Below are 26,948 nucleotides of genomic sequence, written 5' to 3' on the forward strand. Positions count from 1 at the left end.
AACCAATAGAACCATATACCACAAAGAGTGAATTTACCCTATGTAAACTTATAAAAATCAAATAGGAATGAGGAAAACCCCAAAGAGAATATGAACTATACCAAGTGAACTGTGTTACAAATGAATAACAATAATACACTGAAGGAGAATGCAGTGGGAGGAAAAGAACCTATGTAACTTTGTAAAACATTTTGATTGGGTAATAGAAAACTAAAAAGTACTATAAACAAATTATCTATTCAAGTGAGAAAATAGATTCTCACCAGAGTATGAGCTAGTGATTCTAAAGCTTTTTAGGGGACATAAGTTTGAACAAATAAGTACATACATTATAGAAATTAGAGCCAGAATTCTTGCTGTTGGAGAGAAAAGTAAAAGGGCTAGAATGAATTCTTAAGAGTTGAAAGGGAAGCATCAGAATTAACACACTTTTGTGGGGGATACAGTGAACTTTATTGATGGTACATGACAAGGTAGAGCTCCCTAAGGCTCTCCCCTCTTCAGGGGGGTCTATGATGGAAACTGGAGGTCAGGACATTCTCATTGTTGTCGGGGATCAATTCGGGGCAAGGAATCCTCAGCAGCTGAGGGCCTCTCTTCCTGTCGTTGGGGCTGGTGGTCCAGGGAACTCTTACTGCTTGAAGGCCATGTGGACCATAAGGTCCACCATCTTGTTTCTGCAGCCAGATTCATTGTCATACCAGGGAATGAGCTTGACAAAGTGGTCACTGAAGGCAATACTAGCCCCAACATCAAAGGTGGAGGAGTAGGTGTCACTGTTAAAGTCACAGGAGACATCCTGGTCCTCGATATAGCCCAGGATGCCCTTGAGGGAGCCCTCTGATGCCTGCTTCACTACCTTCTTGATACCATCATATTTAGCAGCTTTCTCCAGGTGGCATGTCAGATCCACAACTGACACATTGGAGGTGGGGACATGGAAGGCCATGCCAGTGAGCTTCCCATTCAGCTCAGGGATGACCTTGTCCACAGCCGTGGAAGCACCAGTAGAAGCAGAGATAATGTTATGGGCAGCCTATCAGACATCACACCACAGCTTCCCAGGGCAGCCATCCATGGCCTTCTGGGTGGCAGTGATGACATGGGTTGTGGTAATGAGTCCCTCCACAATGCCAAAGTTGTCATGGAATGCCTTGGCTGGGGGTTGGCTGCTTGAAGTTGGTAGTGCAGGAAGCATTGCTGATAATCTTCATGAAGTTGTCATACTTATCATGGTTCACACCCGTCACAAACATGGGGGCATCTGCAGAAGGGGCAGAGATGATGACCCTCTTGGCTCTACCCTTTGAGTAAACTCCAGCTTTTCCGTGGTAGTGAAGACACCAGTGGACTCCACAGCATATTCAGCACCAGTATCACCTCATTGGATGTTGGTGAGATCTTGCTCCTGGAAGATGGAGATGGACTTTCTATTGATGACGAGCTTCCATTTGCAGCCTTGACTATGCCTTTGAACTTGCCTTGAGTAGAATCATACTGGAACATGTAGACCATGTAGCTGAAGTCAATGAAAGGATCACTGATGGTGACAATACCCACTTTGCCAGAGTAACAGCAGCTCTGGTGACCAGGCACCCAGTTTGGCCAAATCCATTTAGTCTGACCTCCACTGTTGTATCTCAGGGTTGAGGCTGGCACTGCACAGGAAGACACATCTATCCGTCAAATAGGAGGAGCAAAGAGAGAGAATGAAAACACTTTAAAAAAAAACAGGTAGATATATTGGTAGATACATACATACATAAATGTAAAATAAATATGAACGTGTATGTAAATATGGGTTAGTATACACAGACATATTTCCTAAGCTCTGTCAATGAAGAAAGCCTAGAAGCAATGACACTTAATAGCAATGAGCATATCATGCTGTCAGATCTTTTAAAGTCCCATTTGCAATAAAAGGAGGCTTGAAGAAGAATTACAGTCCAGATTTGGGACAGGAAATATTGGCAAATGAGTGTGGAGCATCTTGTGGTGCTAAAAAGCAAGAACACATACTTAAAAAATATATATATAGTACATGTCAAGGGGATAAGGGAACCAACCTGAGTTTCTAATGCCCCAACCTAGAACTTCCTGGCCACAAAAAAATAGTATTAGCACTGAATTATAACCCATAAATAAAGTGAATATCTATAATTCCATACTGAATTAAATAAATAATTGAGTGAATAAATAAATGAGGGATAAAACAAAGTTATTCCTTATAGAGTTCCAGCTAATAAATGCAAAAAGAATAGAAAAATAGATAATCAACATTAGAATACTAGAATAATAATTATTTTAGATCAGAGCCAATGCAAGCAAAATTAGTGAGCAAAATTCAAATCATTTATTCTTTATCATGGATAAAAGTAGCATATTTTCAGTGGAGACACTCAGCCAAAGCCACCTCAGTGAGATGATGAATGTTAACTTCACTATTAATAAGACATATCAACATTATGTACATCTTAATATGATGCACTGAGAAGGTGACAGTACTTTCATGGTATATTGTTAAAAGTAAATATTTAGCCTCTACATAATAATTAAGTGAGATAAAATTTTTAATTACTTAGTGTCTGACACAAAGGAAGCATGGTAATAGATTGAAAATTGAATGAAAGTGAAAAAATAGAAAAGAGTTTCTTAGAAACAGAAAATTAGTTTTGGGTAGATATCACATATGTGGTCATGGTTTTAAAACACTTCACCCAGAAATATACAAACAAGAACAAATTAGCTTTGATATAAAGGATAAGTACTTGAAATGCTGAATGAAGGAGTGATTCCAGTCAAGTGGCATTAATCAGGGAATGCTAAAGATAAATCACTTTTTTCATAAATATTGTGTATATGATGAATCCATCCTCAAGGGTGCTTCATCATTTTTAATAAAACAAAATTATATTTCATTTGTGAATAGTTAATGCATTTCTGTACTCATAGCAAGCACAAGTAACTGCTTAACTGGATAATATATTTGAACCAGCAGCTTTTGTAAGTTCTGTAACTTTGGCAGTTGCATACACCTACCCCAGGTGCAATTATCACCTCTTCTAGTGTCTTAATCTCAATTTCTGATCTTTTTCCCAACATATGATGTAGTAGTTCTACACAAATAGCCTTACAATGCCTGATTTAAAACTAAGATTCTTCATATTTTCTTTAAAATTAATCCTCTTTTTCCACATCATTTTAGAAATTACATAGTTATATAACATCACATTTTTGGAAGTCTTTTCCATTGAACTGAAATGATAAATTATTTTTATTAGTATTGCATGTATTTGTTAATGAAAAAATATGCAGATCACTGACTAGCAGTGCCAGGCATTTGACTAAATGCTAAGGGTTTAACCAAGAAAAAGATATTGTCCATGTATTATGCTAAGTGAAATAAATCAGACAGAGAAAGAAAACTGCCATATGATTGATTACACTTGTCTGTGGAATCTAAAGAACAAAGGAAACTAACAAACAAAATAGAAACAGACAAATGCAGAGGACAAACTGATGGTTGATAGAGGGGTAGGGCACTTAGGAGACTGGGTGAAAAAGGTAAAGGGAGTAAGAAGGACAAATTGGAAGTCACAAAAAAGTCAAATGTAAAGTACAGCATAGGAAATATAGTAAATAGTATTGTAGTAATTATGTATGATTTCAAGTGGATATGAAAATATAAGCAGAACTACTTTGTAATGTATATGGCCTAACAACAATGATGTAAACCTAAAGCTAATACAAAACAATATTGACCATATACTGTAATTGAAAAATACAATAAAAATGATTTATTTTTTTTTAATTAAATTGATTGGTGTGACACTGGTTAATAAGAAACCTATATAATCTTGTTAACCATGGTACATTTAATTTAAAAATAAATTTATAAAAATTTTATTTTTATTTTTAAAATTACAGTTTATATTTAATATTATTTTGTGTTAGCTTCAGGTTAATAGCATAATGGTTAGACAGTCATATATTTTACAATTTGTCCCCCACCCCAATATTTGTAGACTCAGTTAAAAGAAAGACAATTGTCTCTGGAAACAGCAAAGTGTAATATATGCAGAGATTTACTAACTATTTCTTCTCTTCCTCATATTCGCCCTGTCACCATCTCACTTGCTGTTACGCAGGGCCATGAGACCACGTTCTCATGCTACACGTTCCCCAACCCTCCCATTCCCTTCCTTTTCCCCCATCCCCCCCTCCATCCCTCTTGTCTCTCTTCGTTTTTTTTCTTTTCAGTGTTGCTGGTCTTATTTTCCTTGCATCTTTGTATTGTTGGCTAGGTTCCACTTATAGGTGAGATCATATGGTATTTGTCTTTCGCCCCCTGGCTTATTTCACTTAGCATAATGCTCTCTAGTTCCATCCATGCTGTCACGAAGTTTAGTAGTTCTTTTTTTCTTTCTGCTGTGTAGTATTCCATTGTGTAAATGTACCATAGTTTTCTGATCCAGTCATCTACTGATGGGCATTTAGGTTGCTTCCAGCACTTGGCTATTGTAAATTGTGCTGCTATGAACATTGGGGTGCATCGGTTCTTTTGTATTGGCGTTTTGGAATTCTTAGGGTATAGTCCCAGCAGGGGAATCACTGGATCAAAAGGCAGTTCCATTTTCAGCTTTTTGAGGAAATTCCACACTGCTTTCCACAGTGGCCGCACCAGTCTGCATTCCCACCAGCAGTGTATTAGTGTTCCCTTTTCTCCACAGCCTTGCCAGCACCTGTTTGTTGATCTGTTTATGATGGCCATTCTGACCGGTGTGAGATGGTACCTCACTGTGGTTTTGATCTGCATTTCTTTGATGGCTAGTGATGCTGAGCATCCTTTCAAATGTCTCTGGGCTACTGTACCTGTATATATACCAAACTGATTTTTTTTAGTTATTTTAACTATTTTAGTTTCTTTGTATTTCAATATAAATGTTGACCTCACCTTTTCAATTCTCACAAAGCACTTTATAAGATTTGTATTGAGATTGAGTAGATAGACTGGGATTGAGTAGCATTTATGGAGAAAAGACATCTTAACATTATTGTGATATTCAACCCATGGGTATCGTATATCTTAATTTATTTATGCATTCTATAATTTTTCTCAGAAATAAGGTTTAGTTTTCAGTATGCAGGTCTTGTGAATCAGATTTATCCATAGGTATATCAGATTTTGATGCTATTAGAAATATTTTTAGGTCTTAGTTATAATTGTTTATCACTATATAGAAATGGAATTAATTTCTTTATATTGATTTTTATATTCTTCAAATTTCTGATATTCACACATTAGTTCTAGTAGATTTTTGTGTCTTACACAGGATATTATACAGAAACAATATCTTCTTTGTGTATGAAAATAGTTCCTTCATGGATATTTATTTATAATGCCTTCTTCTCCTAGCTAAAACTTCAAAGACATTGTTTAATGGAAATGGTAAGAACAGGTATCCTGACCACATTCCTCATTTTAGGAGTTTTTTACAATTAAGTATGATGTCAGCTGAAAGCTTTTGTATTGTGATACTCTATCAAGATGAGAAAATTTTCTTTCAGAAAAAAGTTTACTTTTTAATATCAGAATAAATGTTATATCTCATCAAATACCTTTACTGTATCTATTGAGATGATGACATTATGTTCTTTATTAGTTTACTTATATGATAAATTAGTTGATTTTAGAATGATAAACTAACCTTGTAGTTCTGAGATAAATTGTAATTATTATATATTGACCTATTTATATACTTTTGTATTCAATTTCCTAAAATTTTATTAAGAATTTGTGTGTGTTTGTGTGTTTATGAGGGTTATGGGTTTGTATTTTTTTAATTTTTAATATTTTGACTGATTTCAATGTAAGAATTTTGATATTGAATATATTAGGTAATATGCCCTCTTCTTCAACTTTATGGGATAGCCTGAGTATAACTGATATTATTGCTTGTAGTTTGGTTAAATTCACCTTCAATACTCCTGGTCCTAGAGTACTTTTGTCAAAAGAAATACAAATACAAATAAAATTTCTTTAATAGATTTGAAGTTGTTCAGGTTTTGGTTTTCATTTTTGTTCCTTTAAGGAGCATTGATAGTTTGGTTTTCTTCCTTTCTTTAACTTTTTCCATACCATCTAAGTTGGGGAATCTTAATGGCATAAAATTGTTCAGCATATTCCTTTTTTATGCTTTTAAGTCTGTAGAACTGTAGTGATGGTTCCTATCACACTCATGTTGTTGTGTCTTCTCTTTATTTTCATGATCAGTTGACTTAGGGATTTATCAACTTCAATTTATCTTTCCAATGAGCCAGTTTCTACTTTCATTGATGTTCTCTATTTATTTCTTTTTCATTTCATTATTTTTTGCTCTAATTATTATTTTCTCTCTTCTGCTTTATTGTATTTAGAACTTTACTTTTTTGTTTGTTTCTTATGAGAATAGTTTAGGTAATTGATTAAAATACTCCTTGTCTAATATGCAGGAATTTAGTGTTATCAATTTTCTCAAAATACTGTTTCATCCTGAGAATAATAAGTTCCTTTTTTTAATGTCTCCTTTGGCTCATGGGTTATTTAGAAGTATTGTTACTTATATTCCAATATTAAAGGATTTTCCAGATATATATTCACCTTATGTTTAGTTTAAATGCACGGTGGTAAGAGACTATGCTTTCTATCTTCTTAAAACTAACCTTATATTTTTTGAAACTTGGTTTATTACTTAGAATATGGTCTCTCTGGTAAATGTTTTGTGCGCACTTACATAAAATTTTAATTCCACTGCAATTGGTTGAGGTGTTTTGTAAACATTAGTTAAGTCATGTTGATTGATAATGTGAATCCAGTATTCTAAATCCTTTTTGATTTTCTGTGCTCTCATTCTATCAATATTAAGGTGGTTTTGTTGAAATGTCCTACATAATTGTGAATATATCTATCTCTTTACTTATTGTCCTAAAAGGCTACAGGAATTTTTAATTATTTTTAAAACTTATTTTTCAATTACATATTCAGTATTATTTTGTGTTGTTTCAGGTGGACAGCATAGTGATTAAACAACCATATACATTACAAAGTGCTCTACCTGATATTTCTAGTACCCACCTGGACCATACATAATTATAATATTATTGACTATATTCTCTATGCTGTATTTTACAACCCCATGACTATTTTGTAACTAGTAATTTGTACCTCTTAAACCCTTTACCTTTTGGCTTAATCTGTCATCACCCTCTCCTCTGGCAACCAGTCTGTTCTCTGTGTCTATAACTAATTTGAAAGAATATATGCACCCTCATGTTCATCGCAGCATTATTTTCAAAGCCAAGATATGGAAGCAATCCAAGTGCCCATCAATAGAAGAGTGGATTAAAAAGATGCTGTGTACAAATATACAGTGGAACATTATTTGGCCATAAAGTAGAATAAGATCTTACCATTTGCAATAACATGGATGAACCTAGAGGTTATTATGCTAAGTGAAATAAGTCAGTTAGAGAAAGAAAAATACTATATGATTTCACTTATATGTAAAATCTAAAGAATAAAACAAACAAAATAAACAAACATTTAGGCTTACATTATCTCGATGAGTTGATTCCTTTATCATTTTGATGCAGGCTTCCTCATTCCCAGTAATATTGTTCTCTCTGAAATCTACTTTGTCTGATATTAATGAAATAACTCCAGCTATTTAAAATATCAATATCAGCCTTATGTGTTTTTAGATCTCTTTATTTTCATGATATTCTTTCTTTGTGTTTAAACTTATTTTTTTATAGCCAGCCAGAGTTTTATTAGGTCTTGCTTTTTTTTTTTTTGTATCCAATCTGACAATGATGGCCATTTAACTGAAGTGTTTATACCATTATTAATATGATTTCTGGTGTAGTTGGCTTTAAATCTGGTTTTGTTGTCTTACTATTTGTTTTCTATTTTTTCTATCTATTATTTGCTCTTCTTTTCTTCTATCTTTTGGGTTAATTGAGTACTTTTTATTATTCCATTTATCTCTTGTTTGTGGCTAATTAGTGATACTTTTTTTAGTTACTTTTCTCTGGGTGGTTTTGGACTTTTAGTATATGGCCTAAATTTATCGCATTTTACTGTTAGACAATTTTCTACTACTTCACATATAAATATCTTACAACAGGGTACCTCCATTTCTCCCTTGCTGGCTACTCTTTTTATTTATTCTCTCTCTCTCTCTCTCTCTCTCTCTGTCTGTCTCTCTCTCTCCCCTATACACACACACACACACACACACACATACAAATTACATATTTGTGTGTATGTATGTATATATACATGTGTAATTTTTGCTTTATACAGGCTTTATTAAAAAGTTTATAAAGTTTTTATACTAAATCTATATTCCCATAATGAATACTTGAGATCTAATTTAATTTTTCAGCCCCTCCCCTACAAATGCTCCAGTGAGAACACAGGAGCCATATCTAGCTTTGTATAATCCACAAACTTGTTAAGCTGTGCTTTATTTTTTTTAAGTTTGAAAGAGATACATTTTACTTTCTGCATTCAGAAAAGTTTGGGATTTTCATTTAAGAGAAGCTCGGCACAAGTGATAAATACTTGAGGTAAGTGGATTTCCCCTAAAAAGAGCAATATCCCTGGTAAAATATTGGATTTTTTTATTATTATTCATTACAGTTGTCCTCATTTTTCCCCCATTATGCTCCCCGCCTTGTCCAACCTCTACCTCCCACATTCAATCCTCCTCCCGCTCTGTTGTCTTTGTTCATGGGTCCTTCATACTTGTTCCTTGATTTGACCCTTCCCCTTCTTTCCCCATTAACCCCTCCCGCCTCCCCTCTGGTCTCTGTCAGTTTGTTCTTTACTTTCATGTTTCTTCTTCTATTTTGCTCATTCGTTTTTTTGTTGATTTGGTTCCACTTATAGGTGAGATCATATGGTATTTGTCTTTCACTGCTTAGCATATTTCACTTAGCATAATGCTCTCCAGTTTCATCCGTGCTGTCACAAAGGGTTAGGAGCTCCTTCTTTCTTTCTGCTGCATAGTATTCCATTGTGTAGATGTACTCTTGATCCACTTATCTCTGATCCACTTATCTACTGCTGAGAACTTAGGCTGTTTCCAGCACTTGGCTATTGTAAATAACACTGCTATGAACATTGTGGGGGCATAGGTTCTTTTGAATTTGTGTTTCAGGATTCCTAAGATAAAAGTGCTTTAATTGTTAGATCACCTCCATCCTTAAGAGAAATCATGTTTTCTTTATATTTTTCTCTAGAATTGCTATGTGGCCTTAGGGACTGTTGCATTTCTATCTTTTCTATACACGTAATTAATCAGGATTCTTTATTATAATTTTAAATAAGTAACAGTGTTAAAGAACACAATTTATTAGATAAACCATGCTGGTGAATTGAAGGAATTGAAATATCCTATAAATTATTGAAACTGGTCTATGAAAAATATTGTTCATTTGCCTTCTGGAAAATTCTATGCCATCTATATCCACTCCCTTTGGAATCTTATCTGTTCTTCAAGGCCCAACTCCAGCGTGGTTTTCTGCATAAATTTATCTCATCTAAATATGTTTTTTTTCCTTCTTTTAACCCAGGGGACACTTTGAGCTTTATAAAGCTAATATGTTTAATGGTATAAAGTATTTATTTTTCTAGTCACCTTATTTCTCCAATTGCAAAATCATTAAGTAGCTTACAGTGACACAAAAATATTTATGTAAGGTTAATATTATTATTATTTTGTTTTAAATAAAATTTTTATGTTTTATCTGTTTTGATTCTTGCTACATACCTGTGTATAGGCATTATTTTTAAGACACTGATCATTTACATTATTTATCTTGAGCATTTAGAGTAAAATGGTTACGGACTATTGGTTATGGACTAAATGGTTATGGCTGTTTCCTGAATTTAAAACTTACTAGCTTTGTCACTTGAAGCAAGTTTCTTAATTTCTCTGAGTTTTTTATCTATAAAAGCAGAGTAGTGTTAATATCTTAAATTTTATATATGTAATTTATTATTGCTATAGGAAATAATTCATTGTTTATGTGTGAGATAACATATGAAATGCCTACAAGTGAGGTACTCATATAATTTATAGAGACCTGTGGGGCACAATCTGAAACATTTTCACTAAACTTATTGGAAGCCAATCACTTTCAAAGTAATGCCAAGTTGCATGGACTATTAACAGGTAGGGAATAACTCAAAATAAAGTATAAAATGCTGAAGAATTGTAACCACTTTTTGTAAAGAAGAGCAAATTCCACAGTCTTAGATATTATCAAATACAAAACAGCAAATTAAAACAGATTAGCAAGTATGTACATGTACATGATAGAGCAAAATACTCTGAATACAGATAAATGATGAAAGAAATATCAATCAAGAAAAACATGTCACCATATAACAGGGGAACAAAACTTGATATTACTCTGACTTACCATGAATTAGAAGTAGAGTGAAATGTGCCAACAAAATGATAAAGAGAAGTCACATATTGACAGTTTCTTTGTAAGCATATTGCAAGCATCAGCAGTTCTGATTCTTTGCTTGTACAAGAAACCACCTTGACCATGACTCTGGTTGATGCAGATCTCCAGCTGCTGGAAGTTGGCTGCTGCTTACCGATTCCAGGATGCTGACATTAAAGATCCATATTGGGACGAGCAAGGACACTGCCTGCACTTCCACAGCCTCTCCCCCATCTCCTCGTTGCGCTCACCCCCTTTATACAAAACTCTGCCTGCTCTAATACGTTAATGTGGGTTTTTAAGGACATGAGTCCCCTGTCTTCTCAAGTCACCAACATTTGAATAAACCACTTTCCTTCTCATTAGCACCTGTCTCATGAGTTTAGCTTTCATGGATTCAGTTTCAAACATAAAAGACACTATCAATTAAATCATTCATTTATAAGGTCATTGATACAACAAATACCTTTGGGTGAATGTTAAGACAAAGGAGACATAATAACCCATCTAGATCTTCTCAGCGCTAAAGTGAATGAGCAAAAGTTACAGATATCACACAAACAATTCTAACTTGTAAGGGCCAGTACGCCTCTCACTGTGCTCATTTTAATCATGTCTACTCAAAAAAAGAGAGAGAGAGAGAGAGTTTGTCAAGGAAAAGGATCTGAAACTCTGGTTAAATACTATGGTATGACAAATGAGCAAAGATTTGGCATTGATATCAGACTCATTTAAAGTCATTTGCCAGAGGAAACACAATTTTATTTTACTTAGAGGGATGAAAATTTCAGTCACTGGCAGTTCTATAGAGAGTGACTAGTAAGATAAATTTCACAGAAGTCGGCTATTTTGGAGAGCAGCAGTCTACAACTGATATTGATTGAGATGGATATACATATCAAGATGATCTATATATTTCTCAAGTCAAAAATATTTTACTTTATGGTCTTGGTGTTCCTCTGGCCTGAAATAAAATGGTAGTAACTTTATGAAGGATGTCAAGAATTAATGTGGCCACAATCCCAAAAGTTATCACAAAATGGGGCTATCTCTGGGAAATTAAATAATTCCATGAAATATTTTTAAGTGAACCCAAACTAGAATATATAGTTAGAAACATGTAAAAATTATAGTAAGTAAAATAATATACTTGTCCACAAATGTTTTCCTATCTATGAAATCTTGAATTGGCAGACATAGGAATAGAGAAAAATTGAAAGATTTTGATCTGCATGGAACTTGCTTCTAGACCTGTCACTTTTTAGCTGTGCTACCTTCAGAACCTACCTCATGCTTCTGGGTCCTCTTTTGTAAAATGGCTTCAAGAAACTTATGTATTTGTTGAGAAAGAGATATTTCTTTATGTAGATAACATAGTACCTATTGCATAGAACTACACAATAAATGGTAAATTTTTATTATTAATTTTACTATAATGATGATTCAAAAATGCAGGAGTTGAAAAAATCCATTGTTAATTCATATCAGTCCAGCTTTTAATATTGAAATTAAACATTTCTTTGATAATATCATGAGAATCAGGGTCAGTAAGAATCATTTTTTAATGTACTAGATAATAATTTTCATGTGGAATTAAGACAGGAGTGTTCCTGCCCTCCTTTATTTGTATGGATCATAATAATTTCATATTAGTTTGAATGACCTAAATGTCCTTCTCTGTCCCCTTAAAAAACACAAACAGTATAGGCATTCACTTGAACTGAGATGACATCATTATATTATTGAAAATTAGGGATAGTTTTAAGAGACAAATGGCACTTCTGCATAATTGCTGTTAGAAATAATTATTTAAAATGAATTATCCCAAGGTCAAAATAATTTTTGGTAAGTGTTCTTCAGCCTAGAGTTAACAGCTCCATAGAGTACATCAATCCTTTAAATTACCTGGGAGTACTTTTGTAACCTGTTTATTTTAAAGGATTAAACCTGGACAGCACATTATTGGAAGTTACATGTTCACTAAGTGTGGCATTCAAAGTATGAGGTTAGTAGCACTTTAACATTTTTCAAGTTAATGTTATTGCAACCTTGCTCTAAGGAAAAAAGAAAGAAAACAATCACAAGGCCTTAATTGTCCATTAGTCAATTTGTTGGTGTGCCCTGCTCTCTCACACTGCCTCAACAGCTCCTCCAAGCATAGATGAGTTGTTCAGGCATGTTTTTGACCTTTACTTGGCTGTCGGTAAAGTCAGGCATATATTCTGTTTATTGGCAGCACAGGCTTTTATATTTCAGCTACTATACAATATTTTTTCAGTAATGTGAATGGAAGACCATTTGTTGGGTAATTTATTTCTTTAGGTACTATAAATCTTATTATTTGGAGAGATCAGACAACTATAAATGTGCTACCTGTATACTTTAGTCAACAGAAGTTTGGCTTTATGATATCAGGCCAGTTGTATTTGTCACTCACTCCACATGTCTTCTGAAGTGTTTCTTTAGCTCATAATATTCATTTTTTGGATTATGTCTCATATTTCAACTTTAGAAATTGTTTTAATTGCTCTGAACAACTTAAATATATCTATTTGTTGGCCAAACTAAATTATATAACTGATGATATTTCCTCCTTTGTTTCAAATATTAAAATCTCACAGCAAAGTTTGTGATCCACAATACTTTATGGCATATTTTTACCTGCGAATCTTATCTCCAGCTTTATCTTATTTTTCTCACTCTAAAATTAATCTTCTTTTCATTTCTTTGTCCCATATGAGGTTTTTTTTTTTTGCAAGCAATTTTGTGATGGCTATGGAATGCATGGTTCTGACCTACAAGAGGTTCAGCAGGGGGTTCCTAGTTGATTGACATCATATGCATCTGCCAACATTCACGTGGAAACCCTGCTTTCTTCCCTGACAAGCTTCTCAGAGACTAAGCATGGTGCAGGTAATAATGCTGGCCCATTCCTAGCTGCAATATGCCTCTGGAGGGCAATTTAGGCTCAGAGCCCCCAGTCAGCCTGACCTACACTTGTTTGGAGGTGAGACTTTCCCTGCTCCATCCTCCTTTCCTTTCACCACACAACACTGTGAAGGTTCTCACTCCCTCAAGGTCCTCTTTGTTTACACATGAGTTTCTTTCAATACATTCCCTGCACATTTTAATGCTCTTCTTGGTATCCGCTTTTCAGAGGACCTAAATTAATCCAGGTAATACCGAGAGGTTGAGCAAGATAGTACTTGAGAATTAATTTACTCACTGTCCAAGTATCAAGCAGAACACCATCCCAAATATTATAGTGAGCACAGATAGTCCTTGAAATAAGATTAAGGCCTGATTGCTTGTGATTCCATAAGCAATAACCTAGAAAAATTGGGGAAATGTCTTTGTAGGTGGAATGGTTCAGGCTAGGTAAGGCAGGCAATTAAAAGACACTGGGGAAACAATGCCCATAAGAATAACAAAATTGGCAGATTATTGCCAAATGGCATTGGTCTTGAAGAGGAAAAAAGGGGAAACTAAAAGCCATGAACAAATAGAGGCTGATATGAAAGTTAGAGGTCCCTTTTACTAGTTTGGAAACCGATCCTGATATCCTACAGTGGAAGGGCAGACATGGATGAGAGACAGGGAATTAGAAAAAACGAGGGAAAACTTTCCAAAGACTTTCAACAAGGCACTTTTGTTATGCTAAGATAATGGCTATGGTTGATAAAACATGAAACACTGAAAACAAAATAAGGTCATCTGGGTGGATGTTCTTAACCACTTTTACTGAGTAGATGTTTCCCATCTTTCCTTAGCAGGAGCTAGACTTTCCCCTATGGTTTACTGAAAAAGAGGTCTTTCCTTACAAAGTCCCAGGTGCCTTTCCAGACCTGTCCCCATATTATGGACAGAAATGTGTTCCCACAAAAAAAAATCATACGTCCAAGTTCAAACCCCCAATGTGACTGTATTTTGAGATGGATATTCAAAGACATAATTATGGTTAAGCCAGATCATAAAGGTAAGGCCTAATTCAATAGGACTGGTGTGCTTATAGGAAGAAGAGACACCAGGGGTGATCACAGAGAAAAGGCCATGTGAGGACCCAACAGGAAGGTAGCTGTCTGTAAGCCAAGGAAAGAGGCTTCAGGAGAAACCAAGCCTGTTGACACCATGGTCTTGGAATTCAAGCTTACAGAACTGAAAGGAGAAAACTTCTGTTATTTAAGCCATCTGGACTGTAGCTTTTCTTGGATAGATTGCTTGGGTGAGAGTATGAGAATTCCAAGTAATTGAAGTACACACTGCCCTTAAGGAGGGGAGCACGACGCCGCCCCCCCCCCGCCACCTTCTTTAGTGTAAACTGCGTATAGTGACTTCCTTCCAAAGAGGATAGTGTGGAAAGGAGAAAATAGAAACACTATCTTACCCAGGAGATCACGGGTAATTTCAACAGTAATAAATTATCTATAGAAAGCATTTCTCATATGACATGGTAAAAATGTCCTTTTATCTTCTTCCTCCACAAAACTCAGAAACATGGTCAGTTCAGGAGATTAGAAAAATCAAGCAAATCCCAATAGAAGAACATCCTACAAAATAGCTAACCTGTACTTCTCAAAACTGTCAAGGTCTCGAAAAACAAGGACATTCTGAGAAACTGTCACAGTCAAAACAATGGTACCTAAGAGAAAATGGCAACTAAATGTACTGGTATTCTCAGTGAGCATCTAGATCAGAAAAAGGCATTAGGTAAAGGAAATCTGAATAATGTATGGACTTTAATTAATAATAATATGTCAATATTGCCTCAGTAATGTATTAAATGTAATCTGCTGTCGGATGTTAATAATAGAGGCAAATGGGTGAAAGGGTATATGGAAACTCACTCTACTATCATATTATTCTGTAAATCAAAAACTACTTAAAAATAAAGTTTATTTTCTAAAAGATTTTACTTTCATTTACATTATTTTTTCATATAGATTTTTTGGGTGAGAGCATTTTCTTTTACTGGGCTTGAAAATATCAGCTATTTTCTGCTACTATCTAATGTTTCTGAGAAGTCAGTCATATCATATCTTTCATATGTAGAGCATATCTTCTGCCCCCCTCAAATCCCTACCTGCTTTAAAGGTCTTTCTTTATCTTTGATTTCAGTTATTTGAGTATAATATCATTAACTGTGGTTTTAGTGGTGTATTTCTGGGGGGTTTGCTGAATTTCTATGATCTACAACTTGATGCTTCAGGGATATGTTCAGCCATTATTACTTCAAATAATGTTATAACCCATTATCTCTCTGCTCTTCTTATAGAACTCAAATTAAATTTGTTAGACTCTTGGATATTGTATTATTGTATTACAGATCATTAAGTCTCAGTTTTACTTCTTTGTTATTCAGATTGTGAAATATTGATTTATTGTAAAGTTTACTACTACTTTGTTCTTCAATTTCCTGCTATTAATACTGTCATACATATATCTGATATATATATCATGTCTATCCAGAAAAAGTCCAGCAATTGTTAATGTAACAAGAAGGGTTTGCACAATATCAATGTAACCTGGCAGCCAAGGAGAGTGGACTGTAACGTGCATGTGTGAATAATGGAGACTTCACTCTACTAGTTAGGGGGGTGGTCAACTCCATTGAGTGAACATGTGTACTGTGTGTACCATTTTTTAAAATATTTGCATCTCTGTTGAAAATACTTTTATTCATTTGACTAACTTTTTAATATTTATAGTAGCTTCCTTGCCTTTTAACTTTTATTTCTAACATTGTTATCAAAGTTTATTTTCCCTGGCATTCAAAATGACTGAGCAAGTAGAGCAACTGTCTGCCTTAAATTTTGGGTTAAGCTTGAACATTCCTCCACAGAAACTGTTCAGATGATTCAGAAGGCTTTTGAAAACGATGTAATGAGTGCAGCATATATAAAAAATGTTGCACAAACACTTCAAAGATGGTATAGAATCTGTTGAAAGTGATCCACATTCTGGAAGGCCTGCAACAAGCAGAACACCTGAGAATGATGAACTTGTCTGGGCTGCAATCAACAAAGATCAGTGACTGACAGTGCGAGAATTAAAAACTGGTCTTGGGATTCCAGCATCTACTGTGTCTGAGACATTGATGCAGGATCTTGGCACCAAGCATGTCATAATTAATTTGTTCCATGGCTTCTACTACCAAAACAGAAGGAAGATCGTGCTGCAGTTGCTAATGACTTGATTCAAACCGCTAGCAATGAAGCAGATTTCATCAAGAAGGTTATAGCTGGACTGAATCGTGGCTCTATTGCTATGATCTGGAAATGAAGGCCCAGTAGTCCCAATGGACATCACCTGGTTCTCCAAACCAAAAGAAGCCATGGCAAAGTCACAGCAAGTTCAAGACTGTATTTTTTGATTGGGGAGGTGTTGTCCATCATGAGTATGCTCCTCCAGGCCAAGCAATTAATAATGAGTGCTACCTCCAGTGTACTAGGGTACTCTTTGAATTCTGAATTACCAATCAAAAAGAACCTATACACCTCAATGTTCATAGCAGCACAATTTACAATAGCCAAGTGCTGGAAACAGCCTAAGTGCCCAGCAGTAAATGAGTGGATCAAAACACTGTGGTACATTTACACAATGGAATACTATGCAACAGAAAGAAAGAAGGAACTCCTACCCTCTGTGACAGTATGGAAGGAAATGGAGGGTATTATGCTAAGTGAAATAAGGTAGGCAGTGAAAGAAAAAGACCATATGATCTCACCTATAAGTGGAACCTGATCAACAAAACAAACAAATGTGCAAAATAGAATCAGAGACATGGAAATAAAGGACAAACTGGCAGTGGCCACTGGGGCAAGGGAGGAGGATAATGGGGGAAAGAAGGGGAAGGGGCAAGCAAAGGAACATGAATAGAGGACTTACGGGCACACACAATGTTGGAGGACTGACTGTGGGAGTCGGGGAGGGACAAGGCAGAGGAGAGCAATGGGGAAAAAGGCCGGACAACTGTAGCTGAACAACAATAAAAAAAAAAAAAATAGGAGTGCTACTTCAATGTTCTTCATCAGATAAGAGATGCAATATGATGAAAATAGCCACAGTTGTGAGCAACTGGTGATTGGCAGCTTCATCAGGACAATGCACCCACTCATGCATAATGCCTGGTGTAGAGTTTTTGGTGAAACATCAAATCACCCAGGTGACTCAACCCCCTGCAGCACAGATTTGGCACCCTGTGACTTCCACCTTTTCTCAAAACTAAAATCACCTTTGAAAGGGAAGAGATTTCATACTGTCAAAGGTGATTCAGGAAAATATAATGAGGCAGCTAATGGTGATTCCAACAAAGGATTTTGCAGTGTTTTGAACAGTGGAAGAGATGCAGGGAGAACTGTGCAAGGTCCTATGTTGCCTACTCTGAAGAGGACTGAGTTGTCATTGTCCTATGTACAATGTTTCTTGTATCTTCTTCAAAAAAATATATCTATTTTTCATAGTACATGGTTGGACACTTTCTGGGCAGACCTCATATGTATTGTATATCTGATCTATGCATATGCACAAAATATGGAATATGTATATTAGATATTTTTACATCTACCATCATCATTTTCCCATTTTTAAAAATATTTGCATCTCTTTGTTGAAAATACTTTTATTCATTTGACTTTTTTAAATATTTATCATAGCTTCTTTGTCTTTTAACTTTTATATCTAACATTGTTGTCATCTTGAGCTCTGTTTCTACAGGTTTCTTTTTCCATTAATCTTGAATCACATTTTCCTTTTCTTTCATTTTTCTTAAATTATTTCTGGTTGAAATACTGATTGTGTCAGAATTCGTTTTTGCTTTATCCAAGGATGTTGTTTTCACTCCTAAGTTATGGCCGTTTTGGAATTTTAATTGTAAGTCCAAGGTGTTTACTGAGCCCCTCTAAATAACTCAAATGCCTGTCTGCTCTGGGGGGCAACAGTTTTAATGTCCACTCAGTTATATCAGTCTTCTGGCTATTGCTGTCATGGTACTCCTCAAATGATCTCAGCCATGTAAAGTTTAGGAAATAGCAAAGGAAGTTTATTTGCCAATTTTAGAACTCTCTCTATGAGGCTTCTTTCTTTTGAATATTTTCTCCTTCAATTCCCAAATGTTACAGTAGAGTAGTCCTGACTTCTTCATTAATACCTTGATCATAAAAAGATTCCAGCTCTTTGTTGGAGATACCACCTTATAAGTACAGGTCAGAGAGTAACCTCAGTGGAAAAGTTATAGAACAATGTCATACCCTGTTGAAGGTCAATTCTTCCCTTTCTGTATGCTTTTGGTCAGTTTGAAGTTTATTACTTTTTTGTTTATTTGTATTTCCACAATATTTTTAAATCATCTGTAGGATGTTTAGTTTGATACAAGATTTATGTCCTATTGAAAAAAAAAAGATTTATGTCCTTTCTGAAACCATAACCTGTCCTCCAAACTTTGTAGACTCATTTGTTCTATCTCTTTCTGTTTCTCTCTCCTCTTGTTGCCTTCCGAGTAATATCCTCAACCCTGTCTTCTAGTTCTCTTACGACCTTTTTCATCATAGGTTCAGCTGGTTAATCAGTCTATTGAAGTTTTTGTTTTAATAATGATGTTTTAATTTCTAAAAGTTTTAATTCTATATTTACAAATATAATTCTTAATTTTATATTCTCTTTGTCTTTTGTAATACATCCATACTTTTATTATTTCTTCAAGTATATTACATATGTTTATTTTATTTATTAGGGGGCATTAATTCTAATTACTGGTTGTAAAACATCAGATTCTATGTTAATGTTTCAGCTCAACCTGATTCATAATAACTTGTCTCTTTATTTGCTCTTTACATATGTTGTTAATATTGAAAATACATTGTTTGAAATTATGTGTTCTACGTTCAAATTATTCATCCCCTGAAATTATTTATTTTATCCAAGCCCATGGACCATTTCCTTGTCAAGACCATGGGATCACTACCAATCTAGACAGAATAAAATAAAATACTTTCATGTAGATTTATTACCCTCCATCCAAATAAAAATCAAAACCTGTTAAATATTCCTGACATATTTGTATTCAGAGAGGTTTTTGACCTAGTTCACTCATTAAAATTGTTATTTTTCAGTTTTTTTGGTTCTATGTGTAAATCTCTTGATTTGTTTCTCACTTTGCATGGAGTTCCAGGATTTTTCTCATTTCTCATGTGCATGTATATATTATAAGTGACCTCTTTGAAAAAAGCCAGCTTCAGCACTTTTGTTCCTCCATGAATATATACATTTTCATGATTTCCAAATTTGAACATCTCCTTCAATTTCTAATCAGTTATGTATGTATGTGAGAACACACACGGATGCCTGTGTATAAAAATTTATGTAATAACCTCAGTTTTGCTAAATATGAAAGTTCTAAAACTATATATCTATAAAATTTGCCTTAATTTTTATGATTTTTAAAAAGATTTTATTTATTTATTTTTAGATAAGGGAAGGGAGGGAGAAAGAGAGAGAGAGAAACATCAATATGTGGTTGGTTGCCTCTCCCATGTCTCCTACTTGGGACCTGACCCGCAACCCAGGCACGTGCCCTGACTGGGAATGCAGCCGGCAACTCTTTGGTTCTCTGGCTGGCACTCTATCAACTGAGCCACACGAGCCAGGAAATTTTTTATGATTTTAAAGTCAGAGAAGATGAGATATTTATTATGAAAATAACATAATAAATTAATTATCAAATTAATGTATTTTTCAACAAACACTTATTGGTAACTTCTTATTGCAAGGCACTCTCTAGAGACGAAGGATATGGAAGGGATAAGATAAACACTTCATAAGACTTACTGTCTGATAGATAATAGCTTTTAAAAATAATTGCACAAAGAACAATTTGAATATAATTGTGATAAATCTAACAAAGGTAAGGTACAGGGAAATAAAAGAACTAAAATGTGTCAAGGGAGGAAAGTGACATTTAAGCTGAGATGGAAAGCTTGATTAGTCATTCAGAGGGAAGGTTATAATTCATACAGAAAGAAAGAAAAAAACAGCGTGTACAAGGCTATTGAATTTGGTAGAAGCTTAACCAGTTTAAGAAGTTGAAATATGGAAAAAGTAGTAAGAGATGAGAATAAAAAGATAAAGAAGAGCTAGGTCATATATTTGTTGCTACTTCCAATTTTAATTATATTAAACTGTAACCTTCCTCCGTATAGTTTATTTATTCAGTCAATTTTTGATTTAGTAAATCAATGTTTACTATGGACTTACTATCAGGTCCTGCTTTAGGAAATTTGATGAGAGTGGTTAACAAAACTGAATCTCTGCCATCAGAGAAATGAGAATTTAGTGAGGGGAGACAGACTCTATACTAGTAAACAAATAACTATGATATATTTCAATTATAACTCTTTTTCTGGTCCCATTCATTTTACTTATCAAAATAATAATTCTGAGGAAATACTTTCACTCAAAATTTTTGTAATTATAGACTTATTCCATAAATGCAAGACTACATATATATCTTAGTGCTATGATTATAATCAATGTTGGTATATTCTAGTAGAGTTGAAAGAGGGCTTTATTTCTGTTTGGTTTATATCTATGCCATACTGTTTATTAAATATTTCAGATATCACCCATGTTCTTGACATTGATGAATGCCATATTTCAGTAGTCAATTAAAAGCTAATCGCAGTGGTCCACAAGAGAGATTGTGAAGTTTGGGTTAAGATGTTTGTTGTAGATGCATAAAAGGAGAGATTTCAGCACTACTTAGAAGAGAATCAATAGAACTTGATAACAGGTTTAATATCAAGCAGATGTAAAATATAGGTATATTTTAGGATAATATCAGCTTATTTTTAGGATAATATCAGATTATGGCTTATACAGCTGGTTAGTTGTACTAAGTTAGAGAACACTGGAAAAAATAGTTGTTTTGGTGCACAAGGTATATGTTTTTGGAAATGCTTGTATTATATACAATGAAGTCATTTATTAAAATACTTAGATATATAGCCCTGGCCAGGTGACTCAGTTGATTGGCATGTTATCCCATACACCAAAAGTCTGTGGGTTTGATTCCTGGTCAGGATACATAATATAGGTTGTGGGTTCAATCCCTGGTCAGGGTGCACAGGGAGGCAACCGATCGATGTTTCCCTCTCAAATCAATGTTTCTCTCTCTCTGTCTCCCTGTCTTTCTCTCGCTCTCCCTTCATTTCTCTTTAAAATCAATTAATATATCTTCAGGTGAAGATTTTAAAAAAATTAAATGTTTAGATATACAGAGTTTTGAGTTTGGGGTTATTAAATAAAATAGACAGAAATTGAAGCTGTGAGAATGGATAAGATTTTCCACTGGTAATACATAGAATAAGAAGAAAAACAGTGCCAGGCAGAACCTTAAAAAGCTATATTTAAAAGTTAGGTAAGAAGGAAGTGCCAACCAACAAAATTGAGGAGGAAAGAAAGTATGGTGTCATAAAGCCAAGAAAATAAAAGGTTTATTTGAGACATAAAAAGTGGTCAACTTTCAAAATTCAAGAGCGTTCAGATGATATAACATTGCAAGCTAGCTATAAGCAAGATATAACTAGAGTTTATAATCTAAATTCTAGTAATTTAGATTATTTATTCTTGTCCTCAGTTGACTAAGCAAGAACAAGAACAATAAGTAAGCAAGCACTTTGTATATAGTGTAACAATGATTAATATTGTTGAAGAATGTCTAGCATTAAGAACTGTGAAAGATCAACTAAGATTTTTGGCAATGTCATCCACAATTTTTTGTTCTGAGTATAAGACTGCAAAGGACTAAATAATCCTTGATATTTTTATTTTGTTATTATAATATTATAATATAATATTATTTTACATAAGCATTTCATATAACTTACCAAATATTAAACATAAACCTATCTATCAAATAGCATAGTTTAATCTCTGGGGTAAATGAACACTTAGAAACAATTGTGTTTAAATTAGGGTAAAATTTAGAATGTTTGGCTTCCGGTCAATATAGCCGTGTAGATAAACGCAGTACTTACATCCTCCTGGGACCACATCAAAATTACAACTGAACTACATCAATCATGAAAACTCCCTGAACTGTAGCTGAATAAAAGTCCTATAACTAACTATATACAAAAGAAGCCATGTCAAGTCTGAGATTGGTAGGAGGGAGCCGTGATGAGGAATGGGCCGGTCCCACACCCACATGAGGTGATTAAAAATCAGGAGCAATAGCTCAGCTGCAGAGGCCCCACATAAGGAGGAGGGACTCCCAGATCCACACCAGAATCCTCAGGCCAGGGTTTCAGTGGTGGGAAGAGAAGTCCTATAACTTCTGGCTATGCAATCCAAGGAATATTGTGGCTGAATGAGACAGACAGCTTCAGAAGTCCCAGGCATTCCTCTTAAAGGGCCTGCACATGGACTTCTTCTGACTCTCTTACTCTGCACTTCTGTGCTAGGACAGCCACTCAAAAGATGCCAGGGCTGTGCAAGGAGGAACTGAATTGCCTGGCTTTGCAGTGAACGTTGTAGGGCAGCTTTCTTTCAGGGAGAAGTGCTGGCAGAAGCCATGGGTCCTTCACTGAGCCCTCCCCCTGCAGACACAGGCAAGCCCATAGTTCAATCTCCACCATCCTGCCCTGCCTTGGCGATTCCCTTCGATCATGGCCAACCCAAGTTGTGGGCCCAAACAAACTGCTGCCAGTGATGTTTCCATATAAAATAGAATGAGTCTTGGCTCATTCTATTGGCTCTCCTAAAATCTCTCAAAGGTCCACAAACCCCAGACAAGCAGCATCTGGCCTTGGGGTGTTTTGTACATCTTGCCAAGCAGCCCAAATGCTGGCAAGAGTGGCACCCAACTCAGGTGAAAAGGGGGATTACACCACTGGGCCCCATAGGACACCTACTATATAAGGCCACTCTACCAAGCAGGGAGACATCACAGCTCCACCTAATACATAGAAACAAGGACAGTCCAAGTGAGAAGACAAAGAAACATGTTCCAACTGAAAGAACAAAACAAAACTTCAAACAAAGAACTAAACAAACTGGAGACAAGCAATCTACAGGTGCAGAGTTCAAAATACTTACTATAAGGATGCTCAGTGATCTCAGTGAAACATTCAACCAAACTATAGAACACATAATAATAAAAATAGAAAACAGAAAAGCACCAGTCACAATTAAAAAATACAATAACTGAAATGAAAAATAGATTAGAGAGAATCAACAGTAGATTAGAAGAAGCAGAGGATTGAATAAGCAATGTGAAATATAAGGTAGCAGGAAACATCCAATTCGAACAGTGAAATGCAAAAATAATTTAAAAAAAATAAAAGGATAGTTTAAGGGACCTCTGTGACAACATAAGCACACTAAAATTTGTATCACAGGGGCGCCAGAAAAATTTTCTTAACTTGACAAAGGAAAGAGACACACAAGTCCAGAAGTGCAGAGTCCCAAACAATATGAACTCAAAGAGGTTCACACCAAGATGCATCATAAAAATTAAAATTCCAAAGGTTAAAGACAAAGAGAGAATCTTAAAAGCATCAAGAGAAATGTAGTTAGTTACCCATAAGGGAGTTTCCATAAGACTGTCAGCTGGTTTCTCAACAGAAACTTTGTATGCCAGAGGGGATTGTCAAGAAATATTCAAAGTAATGAGAAGCAAGGACCTGCAACCAAGATTACCAGAAAAGCTATCGTTTGAACATAAGGACAAGTAAAGAGCTTCCCAGACAAGAAAAAGCTATAGGAGTTCATCGCCACCAAATCAGTGTTATAAGAAATGTTAAAGGATCTTCTTTAAAAAAAAAGATAAAGATAAAAATATGAATAATAAAATGACATTAAATATGTATTTGTCAACAATTATTTTAAAAGATAATGAATTAAGTGCTCCAATTAAAAGATGCAGGGTGGTTGAATAAATAAGAAGACAAAATCCACACATATACTATCCACACATGACTCACTTCAGATTGAAAGATAGACTGAAAGTAAAAGGATAGAAAAAATATTTCATAAAAATGAGAACAACAAAACATTTTGGGATGGCAACACTTCTGCTAGACAAAATAGACTTTTAAACAAAGGCTATAAGAAGATATAAAGGACCCAGCAATTCCACTTCTGGATATTTATCTGAAGATGCACAAAACACTAATTTGAAAAGGTATATGCATCTGTATGTTCATTGCAGCATTGTTTACAATATCCAAGATGTGGAAGCAACCTAATACCTATCAACACACAGAATAATAAAGAAGAGTGGTACATATATACAATGGAATATTACTTAGCCATAAAAAAGAATGAAACCTTGACATTTATGAAAACATAGGTTATGGAAAGATAGATTATGAAAACCCTAGAGGGTTTTGTGCTGAATATAATAAGTCAGACAAAGACAAATATCATATGATTTTACCTGTATGTGCAATATAAAGAACAAAATAAATAAACAAACAAAATAGAAACCGGCTCATATATACAGAGAAATTTTGACTGTTGCCAAAAGGAAGGGGTTTGGGGGACTGGGAGAAAAAGGTGAGAGAATTAAGAAGCACACATTGGTAGTTATGAAATAGTCATGAGGATGTAAAGTATAGCATAGGGAATATAGTCAATAAGATTGTAATAATCATGTATGGTGTCAAATGGGTATGAGATTTACTGGGGTGATCACTTTGTAACTTATATAAATACCTAATCACTGGGTTGTACACCTGAAACTAATATAATATTGAATATCAACTGAAATTGAAAAATAAAAAAATTAAAAATAAAATAAAATAAATATGTTTATTACCTGTGCTGATCAAGAGAAAAAATAGTTTTAAATGAGACCAGTATTTAAGATTGTGTACTGCTTAAGAGCAGAGACTATACTTTGTTTCTCAAATTGGCATTTATTACTGTTTGATGCATAATCAGAAGACAAATTAAATTCTTGATTTTAAAAAACTATATGCTGGTCCTGACTGAATGGCTGTTGGTTGAAGCATCATCTTGATACACCAAGGTTGTGGGTTCAGTCCTGGTCAGGGCGCAGACAAGAATCAACCAAATCGATGTTTCTCTTTCTTTCCCCTTCCTTCCTTCCTTCCTTCCTTCCACCCTTCCTTCCTCTCTTTCTTCCTCTTTCTTCTCTCTCTCTCTTCTTTTCCCCTCCCTCCCTTCCTGTTGGTCTCTAAAAAAATCAATAAATAAAAAGAAACTACTAAACTGTTCTAAAAAACCAAAATACTATATTTTGTTATATATAACAGAACATATGGGTTTTCTCTAATGGAGCTATTATTTCTAGCCATGATAAACTATAATATTATTAGAAAAACAACCTATTTGATCTCAAACTAATAAGTACTATATAATATGCTGGTTGCTTTATTATTTAACAACATAGGGCATTAATATAAATGAATTTAATGTAATATTCTTTCTGGCAAATATCCTGTTACTACTAGAACTACATTCTTTATTGCAATAGCATTAAATAAGTTTCTCTTAGGAAGTGGTCACCCATGGTACCCTCATTTGTTACACAGAAGGCCTTTGATGTTAATAAATTTAAATTATAGGTTTTAAATGTTAATCAGTGACCCATGTACATAATATAATAATTGGTAATTTGGAGGAAATACCAATGTGAACAGGGTACTCTACTGAGTTGAGGAGCATGTTACTTGGGGTCAAATGATCCTACATTGACATTTCAGAATTACTTAGCTATTTGTTCACTCATCAATGAATATAAAGTGGTCCTTAAAAAAATACATTGTAGGATTGTTTAGGATAACATATAATCTAGAGGGCTTTACATGAATTTGGGATTTGTGACGCTCTCCAGATTTTTTTCTCACAAAGGTCAAATATGGCCTGTTATGGAAATTAATCACACTTAAGAGAAGTGCAGGGAGTGGGGAGAGATTAGAAAATACAAATCAAAATGATTCATTTGACACAAAAGAAATTCTGTGATAACTAGATATGCTCTCAGCCAATGTCAATGAAGACTCTCATTTTTTAAAGCCAGACTCTTGTTACTAAAAGTCACCAGCTTCTCTGAATCAACAGAAATGATTACAATGAAATTACCAACACCTTTTAAAAAAATTTAACCTATAACACTCACAACATGGGGCAGTGGAAAATCTTGTGTGATGATAGCTTATGGTTAATAAGAAGAGTAAAGAGATATTTAAGATTGTGAAAAAGCAATTATATGGGAGTACCTTCTTATTATTGCCTAGTTAAATGCTAGTACCTTCTTTAAAATGTTATTGCCCAATTACATACTTTATTTTTAATGTATATGAGGACATCAACTATTATTAGACCTAAAGCATTCATTTTATTAAAAATGTATTATTGCAGTCTTGGCAAACATCAAGAAATCTCAATTTTATCTTTGCTTCCTTCAATAACTATTTTTCCAGCCCTGG

At 34.6% G+C, this 26,948-nt stretch overlaps 1 pseudogene; it reads right to left on the reverse strand.

Moving 5' to 3' along the window:
- Positions 1 to 631: 631 nt before the first annotated feature.
- The window catches only part of LOC129084817 (glyceraldehyde-3-phosphate dehydrogenase-like), an 86,616-nt pseudogene continuing 60,299 nt past the window's right edge, over positions 632 to 26,948 (reverse strand).

This window comes from Pteronotus mesoamericanus, unplaced genomic scaffold, assembly GCF_021234165.1.
Source record: "Pteronotus mesoamericanus isolate MK-2021 breed Mesoamerican mustached bat unplaced genomic scaffold, CSHL_Meso_final contig_130, whole genome shotgun sequence".
Classification (NCBI taxonomy): domain Eukaryota; kingdom Metazoa; phylum Chordata; class Mammalia; order Chiroptera; family Mormoopidae; genus Pteronotus; species Pteronotus mesoamericanus.